The sequence below is a fragment of the Pseudorca crassidens genome, chromosome Y (genome assembly GCF_039906515.1).
Source record: "Pseudorca crassidens isolate mPseCra1 chromosome Y, mPseCra1.hap1, whole genome shotgun sequence".
NCBI classification, from domain to species: domain Eukaryota; kingdom Metazoa; phylum Chordata; class Mammalia; order Artiodactyla; family Delphinidae; genus Pseudorca; species Pseudorca crassidens.
The window spans coordinates 1651281-1657770 of NC_090318.1; the positions used below are offsets into that span (position 1 = coordinate 1651281).

At 39.8% G+C, this 6490-nt stretch overlaps 1 long non-coding RNA gene across 1 annotated transcript in view; it reads left to right on the top strand.

Moving 5' to 3' along the window:
• Positions 1–1304, top strand: part of LOC137217884 (uncharacterized) — an 82788-nt gene extending 81484 nt beyond the window's left edge. The window contains exon 10 of the long non-coding RNA XR_010940308.1: positions 421–1304. This is a non-coding gene — a long non-coding RNA (uncharacterized lncRNA). The remainder of the gene's footprint in view (positions 1–420) is intronic.
• Positions 1305–6490: the final 5186 nt, after the last annotated feature.

Below are 6490 nucleotides of genomic sequence, written 5' to 3' on the forward strand. Positions count from 1 at the left end.
GCAGTCTCTTAGGGAGATGAAAATCAATAGGTTGAAAAACAGATCTTTCTCTCTACGTTACTTCTCATCTGTCCTAGTCATCTAATCTTCATAAGTCGTTATTTCCCTGCAAGTGTCAGCTATCCCCCTGCTTAACATCCTTGGATTCTGGCTGAGTTTCTTGTGGCTACTCTAAGAACCGAGGACTTGGTAGCTTAAAAGAACAAAATGTGCTATCTTACCGTTTTAAAGCCCAAAGCTCTAAACTCAAGGGATCCCGCAGGCTGCTTTCTTCTGGAGGCTCCAGGGGAGAATCTATTTCCTTCCTTTTCCACCTTCTGGAGGCGTCTGCCATCCTGAGCTTGGGGCCCCTTCCTTGATCATCAAAACGAGCAGCTCAGCATCTTGTAATCAAATACTCCTCTGACGTCCTCTTTACAGGGACCCAGGTGATGACACTGGACCACCTGTAAGACCCAGGTCACCTGTGCATCTCAAGGTGCTTAGCCCACTCCCTTTTGCCACTAAGTTCACATATTCACAACGTTCGGGTATTAGAACATGGACATCTTTGGGGACATTACTCAGCTGACCACAGCAGGCGTCTCAACACTGATGCCTTATGCTCTTCTGTGCTCTCAGCTCTGGACTTGTTGGTGGATTCCCCCAATCTTCCTCAGTTCTTATACTGTTTTAATGTATCTTTAAATAACAGAGGCCAGAAATAAACCCACACACCTATGGTCAATTAATATTTGACAAAGGACACAAGAATACACAATGGGAAAAAGTCTCTTCAGCAAGTGGTGCTGGGAAAGTTGGAGACATGCATGTAAATCAATGAAGTTTAGAACACACGCTCACACCAAACACAAAAATAAACTCAAAATGGATTAAAGACTTAAAACTCCCAGAAGAGAACACAGGCAAAACATTCTCTCACGAATCAGGTCAGTCTCCCAAGGCAATAGAAACATAAACAAATGGGACCTAATCAGCTTTTGCACAGCAGAGGAAACCATGAACAGACTATAGAATGGGAGAAAATATTTGCAAGCAATGCAACTGATGAAGGCTTAATTTCCAAAATCTACAAACAACTGAACAACAACAACAAATACCCCAGTCGAAAAATGGGCAGAGACCTAAATAGACATTTCTTCAAAGACATACAGATGGCAAACAGACACATGAAAGGGTGCTCAACATCTCTACATTATTAGAGAAATGCACATCAAAAGTACAGTGAGGTATCACCTCACACAGGGCAGAATGCCCATCATCAAAAAGTCTACAAATAATATATGCTGGGGAGGGGGTGAAGGAAAGGGAACCCTCCTGCACCGTGGGTGGGAATGTAAGACCAGGATGGAGGTTCCTCAAAAAACTACAAATAGAACTACCATATGACCCAGCAGTCCCATTACTGGGCATATACCCTGAGAAAGCCAGAATTCAAAAAGACACATGCATGCCAGTGTTTATAGCAGCACTGTTTACAATAGCCAGGTCATGGTAGCAACCTAACTGTCCATCAGCAGATGAATGGATAAGAAGATGTGGCACATACATTACTAATGCCATTGGCAGCAACGTGGATGGACCTAGAGATTATCATACTAAACGAAGGAAGTCAGACAAAGACAAATACCACCTGATATCAGAAGCAGAAACAGACTCACAGACTTAGAAAAGAAACATGGTTACCAAAGGGGAAAGGTAGGGGGGAAGGATAAATTAGGAGTTTGGGAGTAACATACACACACTACTATACATAAAATAGAGGAACACACCACTATATATAAAATAGAGGAAAACGAACTATACATAAAATAGAGGAACACACTACTATATATAAAATAGAGGAAAACGAGCACCTACTGTGTAACACGGAGAACCCTACTCAGTATTTTGTAATAACCTAAATGGGAAAAGAATATGTACGTGGATAACTGAATCACTATGCTGTATACCTGAAACTAACAATGTTGTAGATGAACGATACTCCAATAAAAATTTAAAAAGTGGGTTGCAGAGTAACTTACATCAGCAGATTCTCATTTCTCTGATCAGGGAAGCAACAGATGATCCATTAAATGGGTGAGGAGAGGGGGAGAGTATGGTGGGTGTTCTGATCGCATGCACTCCATCCCTGTCCACCCCTGCTCCTTGCCCCACAGAGCTCACCATGGGTCTGCCTGTTGGATGGGGGCAGAAGAGAAGTGAGGGGCACAGAGGTGAGAGGGCTGTCCACCCTTGGCCCCATCACTTCACCTTTCAGCGCAGGGGTGTGTGGGTTCAACACCTGGTCAGGGAGCTGAGATGCCACATGCCTCACAGCCAAAAAAACCGAAACATAAATAGTTAATCAAATCCAGGAAGCACAGAGGTTCCCATTCAGGATAGCTCCAAGGAGAAACACACCAAGACACACATTAATCAAACTATCAAAAATTAAATACAAAGAAAAAGGGAATCCCTATAAGGTTAACAGCTGGTTTCTCAGCAGAAACTCTACAAGTCAGAAGGGAGTGGCATGATATATTTAAAATGATGAAAGGGAAATTACTCTACCCAGCAAGGATCTCATTCAGATTGAATGGAGAAATCAAAAGCTTTACAGACAAGCAAAAGCTAAGAGAAATTAGCACCACCTAACCAGCTCTACAATAAATACTAAAGGAACTTCTCTAAGTGGGAAACACAAGAGAAGAAAAGGACCTACACAAACATAACAATTAACATAACAATTAAGAAACATAACAAACATAACAATTAAGAAAATGGTAATAGGAACGAACATACATATATGGATTAAATGCTCCAACCAAAAGACACAGGCTCACTGAATGGACACAACCCATATATATGCTGTCTACAAGAGACCCACTTCAGACCTAGGGACACATACAGACTGAAAGTGAGGGGATGGAAAAAGATATTCCATGCAAATGGAAATCAAAAGAAAGCTGGACTAGCAATTCTCATATCAGACAAAATAGACTTTAAAATAAAGAATATTACAAGAGTTAAGGAAGGACACTACATAATGATCAAGGGATCAATCCAAGAAGAAGATACAACAATTATATATGCACCCAACACAGGAGCACCTCAATACATAAAGCAACTGCTAACAGCTATAAAACAGGAGAAATCGACAGTAACACAATAATAGTGGGGGACTTAACACCTCACTTACACCAATGGACAGATCATCCAAACAGAAAATTAATAAGGAAACAAAAGCTTTAAACGACACAATAGAACAGATAGATGTAACTGGTATTTATAGGACATTCCATCCAAAGACAGCAGATTACACTTTCTTCTCAAGTGCACATGGAACATTCTCCAGGACAGATCAAATCTTGGGTCACAAATCAAGCCTCAGAAAATTTAAGCAAATTGAAATCATATCAAACATCTTTTCTGACCACAACACTCTTAAAAATACATAGAAACAAATGACAATGAAAACACGATCCAGAACCTATGGGATGCAGAAAAAGCAGTTCTAAGAGGGAAATTAATACCTATACAAGCCTACCTCAAGAAACAAGAAACATCTCAAACAATCTAACCTTACACCTAAAGGAACTAGAGAAAGAACAAACAAAACCCAAAGTTAGTAGAAGGAAAGAAATCATAAAGATCAGAGCAGAAATAAATGAAATAGAAACAAAGAAAACAATAGCAAAGATCAATAAAACTAAAAGCTGGTTCTTTGAGGAGATAAACAAAATTGATAAACCATTAGCCAGACTCATCAAGAAAAAGAGGGAGAGGACTCAAATCATTAAAATTAGACTCCACAGAAATACAAAGCATCCTGAGACTACTACAGGCAACTCTATGCCAATAAAATGGACAACCTGGAAGAAATGGACAAATTCTTAAAAGGTATAACCTTCCAAGACTGGACCAGGAAGAAACAGAAAATATGAACAGACCAATCACAAGTACTGAAATTGAAACTGTGATTAAAAATCTTCCAACAAACAAAAGTCCAGGACCAGATGGCTTCACAGGTGAATTCTATCAAACATTTAGAGAAGAGATAACACCCATCCTTCTCAAACTCTTCCAAAACACTTCCGAGAAAGGAAGACTCCCAAAATCGTTCTATGAGGCCACCATCACCTTGTTACCAAAACCAGACAAAAATACTACAAAAAAAGGAAATTATAGACCAATATCACTGATGGATATAGATGAAAAAATCTTCAACAAAATACTAGCAAACAGAATCCAACAACACATTAAAAGGATCATACACCAGATCACAGTGGGATTTATCCCAGGGATGCAAATATTCTTCAATATACGCAAATCAATCAATCTGATACACAATATTAACAAGCTGAAGAATAAAAACTGTGATCATCGCAATAGATGCAGAAAAACTTTTGATAAAGCTTTATAAATCTTTCTATCACCCATTTATGTTAAAAACTCTCCAGAAAGTGGGCACAGAGGGAACCTACCTCAACATAATAAAGGCCGTATACGACAAACCCACAGCAAGTATCATTCTCAATGGTGAGAAACTGAAAGCATTTCCTCTAAGATCAGGAACAAGACCAGGATGTCCACGCTCACCACTATTATCCAACATAGTTTTGGAAGTCCTGGCCACGGCAATCAGAGAAGAAAAAGAAAAGGAACACAAATTGGAAAAGAAGTAAAACTGTCACTGTCTGCAGATGACATGATACTATACATAGAAAATCCTAAAGATGCCACCAGAAAACTACTAGAGCTAATCAGTGAATTTGGTAAAGTTGCAGGATATAAAATTAATGCACAGAAATCTCTTGCATTCCTATACACTAATGAAGAAAAATCTGAAAGAGAAGTTAAGGAAACACTCCCATTTAACACTGCAACAAAAAGAATAAACTACCTACCTAGGGAGACAAAAGACCTGTATGCAGAAAACTATAAGACGCTGATGAAAGGAATTAAAGATGATACAAACAAATGGAGATATACACCATGTTCTTGGATTGGAAGAATCAACACTGTGAAAATGACTATACTACCCAAAGCAATCTACAGATTCAATGCAATCCCTATCAAATTACCAATGGCATTTTTTACAGAACTAGAACAAAAACTCTTAAAATTTGTATGGAGACACAAAAGACCCCGAATAGCCAAAGCAGTCTTGAGGGAAAAAAATGGAGCTGGAGGAATCAGACTCCCTGACTTCAGACTATACTGCAAAGCTACAGTCATCAAGACAATACGGTACTGGCACAGAAACAGAAATATAGATCAGTGGAACAGAATAGAAAGCCCAGAGATAAACGCACACACCTATGGTCACCTTATCTTTGATAAGGAGGCAAGAATATACAATGGAGAAAAGACAGCCTCTTCAATAAGTGGTGCTGGGAAAACTGGACAGCTACATGTAAAAGAATGAAATTAGAACACTCCCTAACACCATACACAAAAATAAACTCAATATGGATTAGAAACCTAAATGTAAGACAGGACACTATAAAGCTCTTACAGGAAAACATAGGAAGAACACACTTTGACATAAGTCACAGCAAGATCTTTTTTTGATCCACCTCCAGAGTAATGGAAATAAAAACAAAAATAAACAAATGGGACCTAATGAAACTTAAAAACTTTTGCAAAGCAAAGGAAACTACAAATAAGACGAAAAGACAACCCTCAGAATGGGAGAACGTATTTGCAAATGAATCAACAGACAAAGGATTAATCTCCAAAATATATAAACAGCTCATGCAGCTCAATATCAAAGAAACAAACAACCCAATCCAAAAATGGGCAGACGACCTAAATAGACATTTCTTCAAAGAAGACATACAGACGGCCAAGAGGCACACGAAAAGCTGCTCAACATCACTAATTATTAGAGAAATGCAAATCAAAACTACAATGAGGCATCACCTCACACCGGTTAGAATGGGCATTATCACAAAATCTACAAACAACAAATGCTGGAGAGAGTGTGGAGAAAAGGGAGCCCTGCTGCACTGCTGGTGGGAATGTAAACTGATACAGCCACTATGGAGAACAGTATGGAGGTTCCTTAAAAAACTACAAATAGAACTACCCTATGACCCAGCAATCCCACTACTGGGCATATACCCTAAGCACACCATAATTCAGAAAGAGTCATGCACCACAATGTTCACTGCAGCTCTATTTACAATAGCCAGGATGTGGAGGCAACCTAAGTGTCCATCGACAGATGAATGGATAAAGAAGATGTGGCACGTGTATACAATGGAATATTACTCAGTCATAAAAAGAAACGAAACTGTGCTTCCCTGGTGGCACAGTGATTGAGAGTCCGCCTGCCGATGCAGGGGACACGGGTTCGTGCCCCAGTCCAGGAGAATCCCACATGCCGCGGAGCGGCTGGGCCCGTGAGCCATGGCTGCTGAGCCTGCACGTCCGGAGCCTGTGCTCCGCAACAGGAGAGGCCACGACAGTGAGAGGCCCACGTACCGCAAAAAAAAGAAAAAAG